Source organism: Equus przewalskii, chromosome 11, assembly GCF_037783145.1.
Source record: "Equus przewalskii isolate Varuska chromosome 11, EquPr2, whole genome shotgun sequence".
Taxonomy (NCBI): Eukaryota; Metazoa; Chordata; class Mammalia; order Perissodactyla; family Equidae; genus Equus; species Equus przewalskii.
Window position 1 is genome coordinate 2,885,293 of NC_091841.1, and position 19,188 is coordinate 2,904,480.

A 19,188-nucleotide genomic window follows, 5' to 3' on the forward strand; every position below is an offset into this window, starting at 1 on the left:
CCTTTTCAGCCGCTGGTCTGTGGAGAGTAGCTCACTTTTAAATGAGGTGCCTGCTTGGTCTCATCCGGCAGCTCTCTGTGGGGGTTAAACCTAGGGACCAGCCTGCCAGACTACCTGGGTTCGAATCCCAGCTCTGCCACTGCTGTGTGGCTTTGGGCAAGTAACTGGACCCTCTGTGCCTCAGTATCCTCATCCACGAAATGGAAATAGTAATAGTCCTGTCCTCATACTGTTGTTTCGTGATAGGAGAATTACATGAATTGATATTTGCGATGAGCTTAGAACTATGTATAGTAAACACTTTTAAGGGTTAAATTTACAAAATAGATACATTTTATTATCCATCTGTGGGTGGTCTTGCCCCCCTCTTTTCCTCTTCTCAGGATGCCTGCTTTTGGACAGAGGGAAGGGGTGTAGTAAAGATGCTAAGAACAGAGGCTTTGGGGTCACCTGCTTCCACCACTTAACTAGAAATTGTCAACCTCTCTGCTCCTCAGTTTTGCTCACCTGTAAAGAGGGGATTATAGTCGCACCTAGTTCTTAAGACTGTCATGGGGAGTGAGCTCCGTCACGTTCTCAGGGCAGCACCTGGCACATAGTAACTGCTCACTAAATTTTAGCTGTTGTTATCAAGTGCTCCAAAAAAAAGTGCCACACAAACACAGCAACTTTGACTGCACAAGCTACAATGATGCCACAGCTAACGTGCGAGCACCGTGGCCAGCGCCTCAAGCCAGCTCCCAGCGGCCAGTTGTGCGTGGGTTAATGGGGAGCTTGGCAGCTCGGTGAGGTGGGGAGCCCTCAGCTGTGCTGCCAGGTGGAGTCCTGGCTCTCCCGCCTGCTAGAGGTGTGAGGTGGGGTGAGTTAACATCTCCAGACCTCAACTTGTTTCCTTCCTGCCTGCCTCCCTCCCTTCCTTCCTCTAATAAATATTTATTGAGTGTCTACTCAGGAGGCACAGTGCTGGGTTCTGGGTATTCCCCAGGAAGACAGGCCAGTGAGGCAGCACACGCCAGCTGTGAGGAGCAAACGAGTCACTGTCACAGGGGGCCTGGCCACGGCTGCCCGTGCTAATTTGCCATCGCTCGTCCTTAGGTCACACCCATATCCGTCTCCTCATCCTTGCTCGTAGGGAGGGCTGGTGCTGATTCCTCCCTCCAGCTGAGGGGAGGCACCCAGGCAGGCCAGGTGCTCGATTGCTCGGGGCTGTGCATTTTGTCACTGCAGTGGAGAGCAAAGCAGGGGTATTTTCTCGCAGCAAATTTAGGATACTATCAGCAGATTAGTCATTCAAGAAATTAAAAGCAGAAAGCAGAGTCTACTGAGCAGACTCAATTAAGATCTCCCCTGATCTTATTGAGTCCTGAGCCCTTTTCAAAGGGAATTTGACCGACATGCAGTTCTTTTGTCTAGGACAGCGTTCCGTGGCCTGCTCTGTTCTTAAACCACTAATAGTACTGCATGGAAAGAAATGAAATTATTGACTGTTTCCTTCCTGCAGACCAGCTCCAGGTTCCTAAGAGGCTGATGCATATTATGCTATTGCAGCAGTATTTCCGAAAATTATCTGAGCCAGAGACCTTTCTCCAGGAACACTAGCAACATCCTGTGGTCTTCACCTTGCTCAGGGAACAGTGTGGTCTGAGCTAGACTTCACTGACGAAAGGCAGGCTGGAACACCCAAACCCTGGTAACGCGAGTACCACACTGCAGTGGAACAGGCATCGAGGGATGGGCTGGTCTGCGTCCCTGTCAGACCAGAACTGCCCCAATTACTGCGAGGGAACGAACAGAGAGTTCTTTGTGAAGGCGGCCATCCACTGGCTGGCTCGGCTACCCTGACTGAGCGCGACCCTCGGGCACGGCTGGGTGCAGTTGTCCTGGGGCGCGGGGCGCCCTGCTCGGGACACTTCCTGCTACTGCAGAGTTCTCCTCGTTTCCCACGTCCAGCAGCAAGCCTCCCCGCAGTTGGTGGTTTGGATGAGAATATCTATCTTCCCCAAACAGCTGGGCAGCTTCCTTTCCCTAAATTGGGAGGTCAAGATGACTAAGGGTGGGGAAGAGCTGACAGTGGGAAGTAAAACCTTGTAATGGGTGGTTATTTCTACTTCTGACAAGCCGTGTGACCTTGGGAAAGGACTGCCCCATTCATTCAGCCTCAAGCTCTTCATCTGTAAAATGAGGGTGATAATCACAGTGCTGTCTGAGGACTGAGTGAGACGCTACTTACGAAGCACCCGGGGCAGTGTCAGCGCATCCTACGTCAGCGAGTAAAGTCAATGGCAGTTGTAATTAATGTTGTTATAGATTTCACATCTGTGTGTGCGTGAGAGAGAGAGAGGGAGAAGAGCGGGAGGAGGGAAGAAGGAGGCACATGAAGTGCTTAGGGTATAATGGGGATTCCATCTGGCAAAGGAAGATTGAGATTAAAATGGAAAATGGATAAATTTACTACCTATGCTGACTCTTTCACAAAGAGATCATTTATAAATGTGATTCTAGGCGGACCGTCCTAGAAGCCAATATTACTGGTTATAAATTAAGTAGTATCTTGGTTTATACATCAGGCTCTGGAGAATTTAGTTAGCATGAGTCAATCCCAAAAAGCTTACCGTGCATGAGATGCACTCGTGGGTGTATCTTGGTACCCAGCATACTGAATTAGTGGTTAGAGGGCTGTGTGGTGGGCACTGACTCTGAGGAAAGGGGTCTAGATTGCCACGAGGGAGTTTTCATTGGGCCTCTTGAGCACAGTGAAGATGGACCACCCTGTCAGAACTCTTTCACTGGCCTGACCGTCTCTTTCTCCCTTTCTCCTTTCTCCCCTCCCTTCCCTCTCCACCCCCCTGACTCCCTTTCCCTCCTCCAGAGACAGAAATCAATAAGCATAAGCACAGTCTTACTTATTGCCTTCGCCTTTGTGTATATCCAGTGCAGCCACTATCTTATGTGCCTGCATTAAATCTGAGTGATCATGCTCCTTATCTTTAATTGATCTGTTTTTGAAACGAGGAGGGTGCAGACGTCATGTTTTACGATGACCATTTCATTTCCATATTCTTGGACCACTTATCGAAGTCTGCTTCCCCCTCTACAGTACTCTTGAATACAACAGTACATTTGTGTTGCAAGGATCCAACAAATGTTAGAGGATAAAGAAAGGTCAAAACGTAAGCAAACCCCCCTGGGCATCGAGCACAACACTGGGCTTGACCATAAGGATTTGGGATTGTCCATCTAGGGAAGCAAATGTAATGGATGATAGACACACGAAGATCTCTCATTCTGAGTACGGTGCCTCATTGCATTTCTATTGCCACTAAAAAAAAGTACTAAGTGTACCCAGCGCTGTGCCAAATTCTTCACAGAGCTCTCATCGACCTCATTGAGACCCTAGAAAATCCCGGAAAACTAGGTTGTGTCTGCAGCTGAGACTCCGGTGGATTAAGGAATAGTACGACCAGGTCTAATCCAAGGTTTGGGTTTCTTCCCCACGAGGAGGCACGTCTTGACTGTGAGGTTTGGCTTCTACTGGAGGAGATGACTGTTCTGGTCAAGATCCCTGCATTGCAAAGGACGGCCTTACCCATACCTCGATCTTTTTTTGAATTGAGGTGACATTGGCTTATAACATTATGTAAATTTCAGGTGTACATCATTATATTTCTCTTCCACATAGACCACCCAAAGTCTAGCTGTCATCCGTCATCATGCACATGTGCCCGTTTACCCCTGTTGCCCTCCCTCATGCCCCCTTCTCTTTCCCCTCTGGGATCTGCCAATCTATTCTCTGTCTGTGCGCTTGCTTGTTGTTTTATCTTCTACATATGAGCGAAAACATACAGTATTTGTCTTTCTCTATCTGCTTCATTTTGCTTCGCATAATACCCTCAAGCTCCATCCATATTGTTGTAAATGGCACGATTTCATGTTTTTTATGGCTGACTAGTATTCCATTGTGTGTATATACACTACATCTCTATCCAACCATCTGTTGATGGTCACAGGTTGTTTCTAAGTCTTGGCTATTGTGAATAATGCTGCAATGAACATAGGGGTGCATATATCCTTTTGAATGAGTGTTTTTGGATTCTTTAGATAGTCAGAAGTGGAATAGCTGGATTGTATGGTATTTCTATTTTTAATCTTTTGAGAAATTTCTATACAGTTTTCTACTGTGGCTGCACTCCCAGCAGCAGTGTGTGAGGGCTCCCTTTTCTCCACATCCTCCCAAAAACCCCACTCTTAAATAAAAAAGGCTCTCACAGAAATAAGGCCAAGCCAGGCTTCATGGGAGCTGGGGTGAGAAAGAGTTTTCTCTGTCTCTGTCTCTTTCCCCCTCTCTCCCTCTCTCTCTCTGTGTGCCTGTGTGTGACTTCTCTGTTGTGAGATCCTCACTATCTGAGGATTTATCCCTTAATTCCCTCAACAAGTAGTAGATGAGTTCCTATGTGACATGAAGACCATGGGTGACGTTGACAAGCAGTTTCAACAGAATGGAGAGGAAGGCCTGATTGGAGAAGATCAAAGAAAGGCAAAGAAAAGGAATATGCAAAACTCTTTCAAGGTATTTTGCTCAACATAAACCAGAAGGGGAGACAGGGGGAATATCCTCCACGTTCCACCAGGAGATGGGAGTGGGGGGATGGGGTCTGCTGCACAATGCGGGGTTCAGCCTCCGATTTGGTTCTTCATCTCCAGCAATAGGAGGGAGGCCGAATATGGCTACGGATTCTAGCAGGTGCATAGGAATAACAGCGCTAGTCAGCTCAGGCTGCTGTGACAAATACTACAGGCTGACGGGCTCAGCAAGCAGGCATCCATTTTCTCACAATTGTGGAGGCTGGAAGTCCAAGATCAAGGTGCTGGCAGATTTGGGTCTTGGTGAGGGCCCTCTCCACAGCTTGCAGATGCCACCTGCTTGCTATGTGCTCACAAGGCCTTTCCTTGGTGGAGAAAGAGAGAGAGAGAGAGAGAGATCGATCTTGTGTCTCTTTCTCTTCTTAGAAGGGCACTAACCCCATCCTCATGGTCACATCCCAATAGTCCTACCTACAAATACCATCACTAGGGGTTCAAAACATGAATTTTGAGGGGCACAAACAGTTAGTTAATAACATTATGGAAACTATCATTAGATGTTCCTGTATTCTCAGGCAAAGAAGGAAAGAAGGTTCCCAGATGAGCGGAGGATGTAGGTGAAGGTTCTGGAGTGTTGGAGAGAGCGGCAGAGTGAATAGACTAGAGACACCTGCTATGGGTGCTGAGGGGCATCAACGGCCCAGGAGGGTGGTGGGTGTGAATTTAAAGTGAAACCAGGCAGCGAGGTTGCGTGGATTTCTCCAGCCATGCTTCTACGGATGCAGGCAGAGGGCGGGAGGAGCGTCGGATTGAACACCCCTGACTTCGCAAAGCAAACACAGTGAAGTGAGAAAAGGGTGGAGGGAGTTAATGTACTAACGGAATCGAATCTGGGTGAGGAAGGAAGTGAGGACGTGCAGGGGTGAGAGGTCATGAAGGCTAGACCATCCCTGGGAGCCAGGGAATTATGGAGTGAGTGCACGGGAAAGTTAGAGAATGAGAGAGGGTGGCAATAGGAGATGAGAAGGTCAAGGCTGACCATGAGAGTGAGTGGCGTGGTAGAGTGGAAGACAAGAACATTGGAGCAGAGGTCAGGGAACTGAGCCGCCAGGACACTGGAAGTGTTCTTTCTATGAAGATTGAAATCACCAAGAATTACGACAGGAGCCACAGCTAACAGGGTGACCATGACTCACGAGCTAAAGCTTCAAGGAAAGAGGGGATAACCCAGGAATCTGCAAGGACCACAACGCGGGGTGGAAGTGAGCAGAAGAGTCTGATGATCTGATGGGGATTTTCAGGGAGGGACTGTGGTGTCAGAGTGGCACAAGGACCAAGGAAAAGAACCACTCTCTCTCACAGCCCAGTGGTGCAAGGAGGGCTGGAGAGAAACCACCCCCACTAGAGAGGACGTCAGGGGAGAACCAGGGTCATCCCAACGGCGATGCTCGAAGCGTGGTTTGGGAACCCCAGGGAGTCTCCAAGACCCTGTCAGAGATCCATGACTCAAAACCATTTTCATAGCAACACTAAGATATTATTTGCCTTTTGCTCTCATTCTCTCACAAGGGTAGAGTGGCATTTTCCAGAGGCTACATGATGTGTGATAACACAACAGAGTGAACACAGAAGCGGAGAGGAGAATTCTGCTGTCTTCTATTAAGACAGAAGTTAAAGAGATTTGCAGAAATGTAAAACAATGTCTTTCTTCCCATGGCTTTAAAAAAATATGTATTGTTCTTTTCCATAAAATATGTGATGATTTTATTATAGTTATTTTAAAATGAATGGATTAATTTTAATGTTTAGTTTCAAGTCCAGTAAGTATTGATAGATATAGCCCACATAAAAAAAGTTCTTTGGGGTCCTCAGTAATTTTTAAGAGTCTCCTGAGCCAAAAATTTTTGAGAGCGACTGATTTACAGTATAAAGGCTAATGGAATGTTCAGGAAAGAAGTTGAAGATATAGGAGATTTTGCTGATGATGGACTCTGGGTTCCATCGCACACAACAGAAGGTTTTGGGGGGTGGGGAAGGGCTGGGAGGCAGATCCAAGTGGGAATGGAGAAGTCATGTGGTGACGACAGTCTGGGGGATTCAGGGCAACCTGGCTTCTCCCATTGATGGAGAGACAGGAACGAAGGCCACGTGGAGGCTAGTCCCGATTACCCGGAGGCAGAGAGTACTGAGGAGGCTGTGAGTGTTGCCAGGAATCCAGCAGTACATGGAGCCAGTCCTGCTGGGGGAGGTATGGAGCCAGGACACAGCCATCTGATACAGCATTTGAATTCCACTCCCAGGACTAGTCACCTGTCACAAGTCACGGGATGATCCACCGCCCCATCCTGCAGAATCTGAGGTATGTACTGGTTCCTGCGACAGAGGACGTGGTCTGGGCAAGAATTCCCAAGTGGCTGCTACAATGACCAAGGAAAATCAAAGAATTTTTTGGAACAACTTTGAATATTTATTTGAAATGTTTCCCATCCAGTCCTGCCTAAAGGTGCTGAGATGGACTGCATGCACTGATCTTACATTTTGATACAAAAACAGGGATGTGTGGTTTGCCGTGAATGTGTTCCATTGCCTCTGGATGCAAAAGGCCTTCTGAGAGATGAAACTAAACAATCCCTATGTTGATATCCTTGGATGTGGCAGGTTGATGTATATAGCCAGATTCCAGCATAGCGGAGGAAGTCTGGAGACGCATCTGCACCAATGATTGGCCGGTGGAGGAGCTAGCCCAAAGACTCTTCGGGGCAAGTCTGCCATATTGCACAATTCCAGAAGACACCATTCACACTGCAACCCAAGTGACTGACGTTCCTTGCAGTTGTGTAATGCAGAAGGCCTGATATGAGAACCCTCCCTGTGCGTGTCAATATCTTACCTCCACATTGTTTCCACTAACATCGTTCATCACAGTCCCAACATGTCAATTTATTGCATTTAAAATGTGTTTAAATGTCCCACATTTGGAGAACGTGCTCAAGAAGAGCCTTTATTTCCCCCTCCCACCAGACTTTGAGTAGGGACAAATCAATTTCCCTCTCTACCAGATAATTCTCATCAGCCTTCAAAATACGCCTTACTATTTATTACTCATTTAAAAATACAGGCTTGTGCCGCATAACGTTTCTGTCAACAACAGATCAGATATTTGATGGTGATCCCATAAGATTAGCACCATACAGGCTAAGCGTGTAGTAGGCTACACCATCTAGGTTTGTGTAAGTGCGCTCTGTGATGTTCACACAATGACGAAATTGCCTAACAAAGCTTTCTCAGAATGTGTTTCCATCATTAAGCCGCTCACGACTGTAATTAGTCAAACCAACAGGCTTTCTCTTGACCCCATATCCCCCTCCAGGTACAGCCCATTTCTCTGCTCCTCTTTGGAACAAAACTTTCTGAAAGAGTTGTTAGTATTCTCTGTCTCCATTTCTTTCATTCTCTGTCTCTCCTCAGCCCACTCTGATGGGATTTCCTCCCACATCACTCCACTGAAAGGACCCTTATTAAGCTCACCAATGCCCTACATTTTGCCAAAGAAAAGTCAACAATCTGTTATCATTATACTTCACCTTTTGATGGCACTGGACATCCTTGACCGATCCTCCCTTCTTGAAACACTTTCTTTTCTAGGCTTCTGCGTCATACTGCCCTGGATTTCCCCATTTCATTAGCAACTCATTTCTTTCTATTCCTCTGCTGGTTCCTCTTCTTTTACTAGACTCCTCTAGTCTTCCCAACTTCTTTCTGCATCCATACTCACTCTCCAAGGTATCATACCTAATAGTCCATTGGTTTTCAGTACCATCTACATACACTGAGAGGTCTCAAATTTCTCTCTCCAGCCTCCAATGTTATCTCACACATTCAATGTCTGACATCTCTTCTTGGCTCCCCCATCAGGCATTTAAAACTTAACATGGCTAAAGCAGAACGATTGATTCCTCTTGTAGCTTCACTCTCCATCCTGTCTTTCCCATCTTAGTAAATGGCACCACTGTCTATCTTGTTGCTCAAAGAAAAAACTGAAGCATCACCCATGACCACCATCTTTTCTTCACACATCCAATTCATCGGGAAGTCCTATCATCTCTAATTCCATCATGTTTTACAAGCATCATTGCTCTGAACCTAATCCAAGCATCACCATCTCTTCTTTGGTTTCCTGGGACTACATCTTTAGGGTCTGCCTGCCTCACTTTTGCCCTTTTTCTAGTTCATCTACCACACATCAGCCAGAGATCTTTCTAATGCAGATATCAGATCACTTTACTTCCTACCTAAAACCCTCCAAGGACTTCCCACTGTGACCAAACTCTCAGCATGACTCACCAGGTCTATTTCTTGGATCTCAGCTCTCCACCTGTTTGCTATGCTTCAACCATACTGGCGTTTTTTTTTTTTTTTCTGCTTTATCTCCCCAAGCCCCGCTGAACACAGTTGTATATCCTAGTTACAGGTCCTTCTAGTTGTGGGATACTGGCTTTCTTTTTATCCCTCTAACTTGTCCTTTTCTTGACTCAGGGTCCCTGTACTGGCCATTTCTTCTGTTTGGAATGTTTCTCTGTTCCTATGGATGCCTCTTGTCATCACTTAAGTCTCAACTCCAAAGCTACCTTCCCTGAGAGAGCATCCCTGATGACTCTCAAGAAAGCACTTCTCCTCTTCCCTACTGTCACTCTGGTCCCCACTTCATCCTCGCCATAGTGCAAACTTATTCCCTTCCTGTGTTTCATCCATTTCTACTGTTTGATTTCTGCCCCTTGATGGTACAGACTTTGTCTTTCTTGTTCCCTGTGGCGTCTCCAGTACTTGACACCAACAGGTGACCGGTCAATATTTGCCAGCCAACTGACTGACTTGGAATTGTGGGAAGGAATAATTGAAATCCGTATTATCCAGAGAAAATTCATGTAAGATTGCTAAAGTATTTTTCACTTTTAAGATTTGCTCATTCAAGTTATTCTCCAAGTATATTCAGATTGAATTACATACCAGCCCCTTCAGAGTGGAGGGCAGACTCCTCCTAATACCGAAAGGCAGAAAAGAAAGTAGAAACCAACATACCACAAACACCCTCTTGCTATCAAAAAAAAGGATGAAAAGGACAAAAATAACTTTTTGTTTGTATCATCCAAAATTCTTCTAGAAACAAACTTCAAGTTTCTCCATTTTTCTACTGTGGAAGTTAAAAAGAAGGCAGAGGGACGGCAAGATTCTTTTCGTTTGTGTGTTGTCTTCCTGCTGTGCCAAAGGTCGCTGATTTTACACCCCAGTGTTAAATGATGCTGAGCTTACTTCTCAAATGCTCCTGTTTTTATGGATGGTGCAGTGCTGTGGACATCTATCTATCGAGGGCTTACGCAAGTCCTATATCTAGACTGGTGCTGATCATGAGTAACTACATTAACTTACTTTATGACCGGAGCGCTGAGGACTGAAAAATTGTTTGTTCTAACCCTGCAGGTGCCTGGGGGACCTGTCTGTGGTCCTCACAAACGCTGTACCAGCCATTAGCAACAGATCTTGGATTTTCAGGGCCTCATTTTTCCATTCATGAAAGGAGAAAGCCTATGGAAGGATGTGATGCTTCTCTTCATTGGAATATGACAATCTTACGACATGGTATGAAACATGGAGGTGTCATGGAAGGAGTTCTGAATGGAGATCAGAGCTTGAACACCTGAATTCACCAGACATTTATTTCACACCTATTGTATAGCAGATCCTTAGGGCATTAAATGCTATGATTCTGTAAACTGAAATGATTTAAATTATTATTCAGAAATGGGAGCAATCGGCCCAAGAGGGAGTAGAGGCAGTACCTGAGCACCGAATCGGCCTCGGGAATCCCTGCCCTGTCCTTTCTTGCTACTGCATAACTTTGGACAAGTCACCTAACCCCTCCTGAACTTGGTCTGATTAGGTTTTTGGAAATAGGAATGAGCAGTGGGGATGGGGGGCGGGGCAGGCACTGTCATGGGAACAAAGAAAAGGGGAATGAGAGGCCTCTGGAACAGCAGGAGCTGGAATGTGGGGTGATCCCAAGGCAGCCCCGGGCAGGCCTCTACTTCTCCCTGCCTTCTTGTCCACTTGCCTCCATATGCACCTCATGGCTTCCTTTATCTCAGGAGTGTGCACATTCTGCGATTCCAAGCAAGGTTTTGTTTAAAAAATGGGTTCCCTTGCCAGGGAGAAAAATGGTCTGAACCCATGCCATCCTCTTGCATAATTCCTGCTTACTCATGGCTCCGGCCCCTTCGAACTACGTGCCAGCATCCCTTCTCTCACCGTGTCGGGGGTGGCAGAAATGGGAGAAGCAGGCTGGGAACACGAGGCACAGGGAGTAGGGAGTGGCTGGGATCGTGGCAAACTGGAGCCTGCTGCCCCTTCTGCAGGAGACAGAAACATTGCCATGCTAGGTGACGGTGGCCGTGCAGCTGGTGGCGTGAACAATGTCAGGTCTCCCAGATTTTTCCAGTCAGGTTGGAAATCCTTATTTTTACCTAAAGTTTTCTGATTTTTACATGTTGGTAAGTAATTTGAAAAATGTTGACACTGTGGAGTTCAAGCAATATACATCTAGCTGGTCCACAGACAGCCAGTCTGCAGCTTCTAGAATCTACAGTTCAGATAAAGTCATGCCTTTCAGCTTTTCTGGAGGGGTATTAGCTCTGTGTGTGTGTCTGTGTGTGCGCACACTCCAGAAATGGAATCTGATTGGCCCAGTGTACCTTTTTGGGACCAGAGTTTGTCAGAGAACAAATCTGTGGATTGGCTGGCTGCATTTGGGTCAAGTGCTCACCCCTGGTCTTAAAGGGGCTGCCTAAGGCCTACCCTTTCAGCAAGGGTCTTGATTGAGCCAGTGTTCATTTCAGAGGCTGTGACCATGGCATCCTGTGTACCTGAGAGGTCTAATGAAGACCTAGAATTTCTTTCTCCTCCAAACGAATGTTTAAGTAGAATGATTTGGATTGGTTTCTCCTAACAAAATTTTGTTTCTTAGTAAGAAAAGGCAACGCCCCATTGACATTTAGTTATAATTTCGGTAAAAGTTTGGGTGGTGACAAGTATAATATATTGGTATCAGTGGTGCTTAGAGAGAAGCTCTGATTTACACCAAAATGCTTGCTACTTCTCACTTTAAGAAAATTCTGTTTAAAAAATTAGCAACTGTTGGGGTTAGAAGCGACTTTAACTTCTTTACATCTCCCTTCGGTCCTTGAGGACTCTCTTAGGGCACCCCCACCCGGCTGGTACCCGCCCATGTTGTGGCACTTCTTCCAGAGGGAGCCTCTTTTACCCTTGGACAGGCCTGGTGATTAAGTGTCTTTCTTATTGCACAGTGCCCAACCCACCATAGGCAATCACTAGAGTGTGTTTGCTAAAAGAACCCGTGCATGGATTCATTCCTACACATTTACTGCCTGCACACTATGTGCCAGGTATTGTTTTAGGACCTTGGGCAACAGCAGCGAGCAGAACAAATCCATGTTCTTGTAGAGCTGATGGTCTAGCCTGCAAGGAGGAGGTGGTGGGAGAGAGAAGAGAAATTTTGTTTAAAAAGTAAATCATGCAATATATTCCAAGGTGACAGATGCAATGGGAAAGAAGAAAAAGCAGAACTGAATGAGAGGGACTGGGAGGGAGGAACCAGTTACAAGTTTAAATAGACCGAATAGGGGAGGCCTCATTGAACAGAGGCTGGAAAGAGGTGAGGGAGTGAGCAATGCAGCCTGAATGTTCCCAAATCGGTCTTTCGGCAGCCGGGCAGAAACAGCGCCCTTTTCACTGCCCAGCCCTGCAGGACAATAGGAGTCACAATAATAACTTAATATGTGTTGAGTCCTAGCAGAGAGTCTAAGTGCTGTCTCTGGATGAACTCATGAAATCCTCAGAACAGCCTTAAGAGATAGCTACCACTTTTTAAATTTCTACTTATTTGTTTTTTATTTTATAGAGGTCACGTTGGTGTCTAGCATTGTGTAAACTTCAGGTGTACATTCTTACACTTCAGCTTCTGTAAAGACTGCATCGTGTTCACCACCAATAGCCTAGTTTCCATCCGTCACCAGACACACATGCCCCTTCACCCCTTTCACCCTCCCCCACCCCCTTCCCCTCTGGTAACCGCCAATCTGTTGTCCTCATCTACGTGTTTATCTTCCACATGTGATAGAAATTGTGCTGTGTTTGTCTCTCTCCGCCTGGCTTATTTCACTTCGATAGCTGCTGCTTTGATCCCGGTTTTCACAGCAGTAAACTGAGGCATAGCACAGCCGGTAACTTGGCTAACGTGCGGTAGCCAGTAAGAGGAGGAGATGGTATAGAAACTTTGACCCACCAGCTCCAGGCTTTGGCTCTGCAGTCCTGGTACAGCTGCCCTGAAGACATGCCTGCAGCCCCTCCCCGCTCACTGCACCCCAGCTCTCCTTTCCTGGGCAGCCCCGAGCCGCCCCTGTTTCTTTGTAGGTGATTCCTGGGAGGAGATTGAAAGTCTCTTCATCATCCTGGGGTTTGTGCTGAGAATACTTTAGTTGATCTGAAGTGGGGCACTTTACCTAAGTGAGGCACCCAGAGCTCTAGGAACTGGCCCCCTTGGGCACACCCTGACCAGCAGTCCTTGTGTAGGTTTTGGAAGGTCACAGTGACCAAGATACAAACAAGTTTTTTCTCAGTTTTGACATAAAAAGACACATACATCTTTTCTTCAGCAAATGTCACTGTGGTTTCAAGGCTAAGTGTGATGTGTAAGCCGGCAGCATTTTTAAAGTATTTCCTGCTCAACCATAGGTTGAAATGATGCAAGCCAGTGAGTCCTGAAAACAGCTGCATCAAATTCTTAACACCTGCAAAAAAAAAAAAAAGTTTTGAAAATAATTTTACATTGTTTTTAATTTAGGGATTGGTTGGTTTTCTGTTGTTTCAAACTTCGAAGGGCCCTCCAACTTTCTGTTGCAAAGAGAACTTGGCAGCTTTAAGAGTCTGCAAATCTGAAGGAGAGACTGCACTGGGATTTTATTTGACTACTGCACTTAGCTCCTGAAACCAGCCTGCGGACTGTTTCTTAAAACAACCCAAGTCCCAGGCTCCAGACCTCTAGCGAGTCCTAGACTCACCCCCTTGGTTTCTTGGTAGAGTTTCCCCTCTTGGGGGGACGGGGGCGGGGACGGGGGCGGGGACGGGGGGGAACCCCGCGGTGGAGAGGGGGCGTCTCGTCCTGTGTGAGGGAAACGCAGCACTGGGTTCCCTTGACCTGTTGCATCCTCCCGGCTTCTCAAGTCAAAGAGCTGGACTTCCTGAAATTGTTAAACTGCCCGTGAGCACAGGCGCCCCCTCCCCCCACCCCCAGCGGGGTGAGAGTTGCTGCAGGGGCGGAGGAGTGGGATGGAGTGGGATGGAGTGGGATGGGGTGGGGTGGGGTGGGGGCCGTTGGAGAGAAACTAAAGCGATGAGCACAGGACAGGAAAAGTGGGAGGAGGAGGAGGAGGGGGAGGAGGCCGTAAGATGAGAGAGGAGGGAAACGTGTCACCAGCCCGGCTCGGGGAGCTCCGCGGCCGCCGCGTTGTTGACTTGCGCCGGAGAGGACTCCAGGCTGGACCGGACCCCGCGGAGGGCAGAGCTGGGAGAGGAGGGCGGAGGGAGGAGGGAGAGCTGGCAGAGCGCGGCGGCGAGAGCCATCCGGGGCGCTTGTTCCTGTCTGGGGAGAAAACTTTCTCGGGAAGACCGGAAACTTTTTCCTGGGCGTTCGGAGGCGAGCAGCGAGTGTGCGCGACTCAAGGTGACTCACCCCGGGGACCCCAGGGGAGTGAGGGAGGAAGTCCCCGGGAGGGGCTAGAGTCGTAGGCTCAGCAATGGCACAGAACTGGGAACAAAATCGCCAGGCACGCCAGGCGCAGTCCGGCGGGACACGGGGAAGGGGGGCTTCACATTTTAGCGCAACCGGGTGAGGACCCCCGCGTGGGTAAGCATCTTCCCATCGATCGGACGCTGCTGGCAGGCGTAGAGCACCGGACTCGAGCCCACCGTGGTGCGGCCGGGGGAAGCCACGCCTGCGCCCGTGGCTTAGAGGGGGCGCGGGACCGCTGTGAGCGGGAATGGGGGATGCCGCCGATCGTGGGACCCAGGCTGAGCCAGGAGATCGAAAAGAAAGTTTGCTTGGCTGTCTCTCTCGTTCTCCCGCGGCCTGAGGGGCAAATCTAAAGAGCTGCCCTACTCGAGCGCGGGCGATTCAGCGCCCCGAAACTGCCCATCTTTTCCTGCCGTTCCCCTTTCCCGGGGGGAGCGTGGGCGGAGGGGGCAGCGCAGGCAGCCACTTTGTGCTCGCTCCGCCGACCGGGGCGGGCCGGGCGCAGCCTGGGGAGACCCGGTGGCATCCCCTTTCCGCTTCATCTTTCCCGCCCGCCCTCCGCCTGGCAAGGCTTTCCCTGCGCGCCTACTGTGCGCGCACGGCAGGCTCACTGCGCGCAGGGGGCGCTCGGGGGCCCCGCCCCAGCGGCTCGGACCCTCCCTTTCTAGTTCTCTGCCCCTTTTCTTAGGGGCGGCCGCCCCGGGTCGGACCAGGCTGTGTACTTGCAAACCGTGCTTCAGGAATTGGCTCCGGGGTGCCTCCCTGGCTGGCAGTAGGGTTTTCCCCCGGTTCTACCCAGCCCCCGCCCTCGGTCACATGCCGCCACCTCTTCCCCCGCGGTGCCGGGAGCCCGCGTTTTGTTTGTCAGCAGTAAAGGCGGTGAGTATTTATAGACGCCACTGCAATCCTGCGGTATGCAAGGTTTCAATTACTGCGATGCGCCCCACGAGACGGAAGGCTCACGCGCGGCGGCTCAGCGGCGCGTCTGCTCCCGGGACCCGCATGGAAAAAGCTCGGGCTGGAGTCTCCGGGCATCCCTGCTGGGGCGGAGTTCCGGACCTGTTGCCCAGACGATACGTGCAAATTCAAATACCCCATGCAAAGGACCAAAGCAGTCAAGGACGCCAGCAGTCCTGATCCTCTCCATCCTCCTCCCGCCTCCCCCACCAAAGGGTGTTCGCTGATCCAGCCCCGGAGACTGCCCTTTTTGACCTCGCTTTGCTCATCCTCACCACCGTGGGTTGCAGTCATGACATTTCCTTGCCCTACTTACTGCAGAATGTCATAGTGCTGCGCTCTGGTGAATCGCTCTGGGCTGGAAGGCTCTGTTATTGACAACGTGGAGCAGCAAGTGGGTCAGGAGGGGAAATGGAGCTTGCAGAAACTGACGCAGCCGCGTTTTAAATGCAGCCCTGGTGAGGTTCCGGTCCACCCAGAGGGGCGCAGCGCTGCTCTCTGTGGGACCTGGCTGTGGGTCTTCTCTGGTTGCAGTCCTGAGCCTTAGAACCCGACCACGGGTGCTGTTCGCAGCGTTTTCTGTAGAATGCAGCAGACAAGGGAAACATGCTCGGTCAGTCCACAAAGTAGTCTTTGGTTTTCCCAACCCCAACTAATGTCCTGTCAGTGTTTTATTGATACTTTTAACAGCTAGAACCATTAATACTGTTAAAAAAAAAAAAAAAGGCCTTAGAAATAAGCTAGTCTGGCGTATTTCTCAAGAGTTTAGACCAGCTTGTTTCTCAATGAGGAGACCTCATTTCTTTCAGATCTAGAGGGTCGTGGATGTATATTTATTTCAACGGGTGAGATTTCAGTAATGTCTGTGTTTGGCCATTACAAAAATAATCCCTTTATTTAAAAAAAGGGGAGGGGGCAAACATGTCTTGAGGTCTTATTATGTCTTAAACTGGGCACTAAGAGACTTTGATAATGTTATATAATCTGCACCAAAACATTGAAGAGGTGGGTACTGTTATATCCCCATTACATGGATGAGCCCACTGAAGGTTAGAGAATTTAAATAATTTGTCCGAAGTCACACCCACAGGGGGAGCTGAGAATGGGCTCCAGCTGCTTAACTCGGGCTTGTAGTGCAGCCTGTGCTGGAGATGTCTGTCCCCTCCGTTCCCCACTTGTTGGTGAGATCATCTTATAGTTGATTAGCTTGGTGCCTTCTTTCTTTCTTTTTTAATATCACAGAGTGGCTCAATTAATGAAAAAAAATCCTAATCTCGTCTTTAGAAGACTGTTACACTGCTATCTGAATTCCATGCTTATAATCCACACCTAGATGTCCTCATCTTCAGCTTGTTGATTGACAGTATGTGTGCAACGTTTACACCAGTTATCTGTGGGAAATTGAATTCAGGAAGGACTTCCTGGTGTCTTAATTATTTCTCTTTCCTAAGGGTTTGTAGGTGTATATTTCCCGTGATCATTCTTTTTGTACTGCCTTGTACGAGGTGAAATAGACTGACATCTTTCTTGAATTGCAGCTGTTTTCTTTTTTATCTTTTTGCAGAGCTAGACCAATGCAGAAGTGAGAAATAGAGCGTGACCTCTCTGAAGGATCCTGCATGTTTAACACGTCGTTCAAACTTCCTTCTCTAGAGCTGCCTCTCTGTCTGCAAGATGGAGATGCTGTGAAAAGCAGTGCTTGTAGAAAGTATCATTTGTTAACAAGTCGGTGCGAATTAACGTCTCAGCTGCGGAAAGTTGGGAATAAAATGTTTTGTGGGTTTTGTAGGTGGAGCAGGATTAGGAATTTGGGAACAGAGAGAGCGGTTCCCTGATAAGCAGAGGCCCTGTTTTCCAAGAGAAGACTCCACTTTGGAACCAAGGAGGTTAGGAGCATAGATGCAAGGCAACGATGGGGCGTCAGAGGTGAACTTGAGTTCATTCACATTTTTGTCGGGTTGTGGATCCAGGCTCATTTTGAAACTTGTGCAGTTAAAACAAACCAGCCAACTTATTTATTGAGCAACTACTGTGAGCCAGGGACAGCCATAGTCATGTTATTTCAGTCTCCCAACAATCTGAGCAGGTGGATCTTCTTTTCTCTATTTCAAGATGTGAAAACAGAGGCTTAGAGAGGTTAATTACTTCCCTGATGTCACACAGCCAGTAACTTAAGCCCCTTGTTCTTTCCAGTACATTTTGTATTTATTCAGGAAGGCCTTCCTTGAAGAATCCAGAGTCCCCAAGAAGATCCTAGTGGTTCCCTGGAAGTTTCTGGATCAGAAGTTGATACCAGAGCAGTGCAGGAGCTCTAAAATGGGGGCGGGGGTGGCAGTGGAGGAACCGAGGGAGAGTCTGGATAATTTTGACAGTGGTAACTCCGTGGAAGGAGGAGAGGCCCTGCAGATACTGTGTGTGTAGAGAACTCCTAGCACTGGGCTGGCCTGGGACGGCGGTCACACTGCAGAGCGAGGCCTGGAGACTGGCACACCAGCGAGGTGCCCAGAGGGGAAAGCGGGGGCGGGCGTATACCTCCCTCCCACCCCCCCGCCCCAGGCCTTCTGTTGGAGACGCCTGGTCAGAATCCCTGGTTAGAGCTGGTGCACATTGGGGAGCCAGAGAGGCCCGTCTCCATTGTAATTGGCCTTGGCCCTTTGAGGTAATAGTCGCCAGTCTCTCTCTCTTTATTCTTTTCTTATGTTTTGCCAGTTTATGGCCTTTGTAGATCAATCCTTGGATTTCATTTAGAGGAGAGAGAGAGAGAAAAAAAAGCAAAGGTTAGTGATTATCTAAATTGGATTAAGTTCTGTCTAGCAGCGTTTAAAGAAATACTGCTTGCTCTCTAATTACCATCACCTAGGCATTTAAAAGGTCCATTAAATTTAAGCTGACTTTGTTTTTTTTTATCCCCTGATAGTTCCAGCTCTAACATATTCTGGGATTTTGCTTTTTTGTATTCTTCAAATGTGTAGGGGACATTCTCTGCCTCCCCCTATAAAAATAGGACATTTCTGTAGCAGGATAATAAATGATACCATGATATACTGGCTTTATTAACAAGCAGAAGCTCCCAGCCAGGTTCAGCCAGCTCTGGAGGCCTCTCCAGAGCAAACCAGTTGACTGAGCTCTTGGTCAGAAATTTCGAGACACCTGTGTGACGCTTTTTGTTTGGAGGATGGCTCACCCATTTTTTTTTTCTCTGTAGTAATGGATAGGCCTAGAATGAAAATCAGCCCCCTTTACTCTGTTTGAGCTTTGAATAGAAAATATATGCGTGTTCCTTATCAAAGTGGGTGTGTGCGCTTTGGGGCTGGGACCAGGGTGAGGCAGGTCAGGCGTCAAGGGTGTGAAGGTTAAGGGCATAAGCTGAGGGAGCGAGCCTAGGTGTGCTCAAGCATGAACTGTGCCCAGAGGGTTCTGGAGAGCCGTGGAACTCACCAGAAGATCTCTCTCCCTCTTTTGACCGTGGCCTATGGGAAAACCTGGTCAACATGTGCCCTCGCCACTGCCCAAACAACCTGTCATCGTTACTTGTGTGGTTCATTTGTGTGTGATCACACGCTACCTGAAATCGTGTGTTTACCTCTCTAGGCCTTCATTTCTTTCTTTCTGGTGAATTTTGAGGTTTAAATAGAAGATTTCTCTCACGCACTCATCAGTCTTCTAGTTTCACTTTAGCTGGTTGCCAAACGCCAGCAACACCTGCAGTTCCTTGTCGATCTCCTTACTTGTTCCAGAACTTTCTCCAGCTTTGCTGGTACTTTTTGACCCAGCTGAGTTCTGTGTTT

At 48.2% G+C, this 19,188-nt stretch overlaps 1 protein-coding gene across 10 annotated transcripts in view; it reads left to right on the forward strand.

The window, feature by feature from the left end:
• The window catches only part of PRR5L (proline rich 5 like), a 144,286-nt gene that overhangs the window by 58,993 nt on the left and 66,105 nt on the right, over positions 1-19,188 (forward strand). For 3 of the 10 annotated variants that reach the window (XM_070564830.1, XM_070564839.1, XM_070564836.1), the window contains exon 1: positions 14,236-14,374. The exons of 3 other annotated variants lie outside the window; for them this stretch is intronic. The gene's annotated coding sequence lies outside the window, so the exon portion shown is untranslated. Of the gene's footprint in view, positions 1-13,833; positions 13,950-14,235; positions 14,375-14,445; positions 14,558-19,188 lie in introns of those variants that run through there. 4 more of the 10 variants (XM_070564838.1, XM_070564834.1, XM_070564833.1 and 1 more) reach the window with 4 other exon arrangements.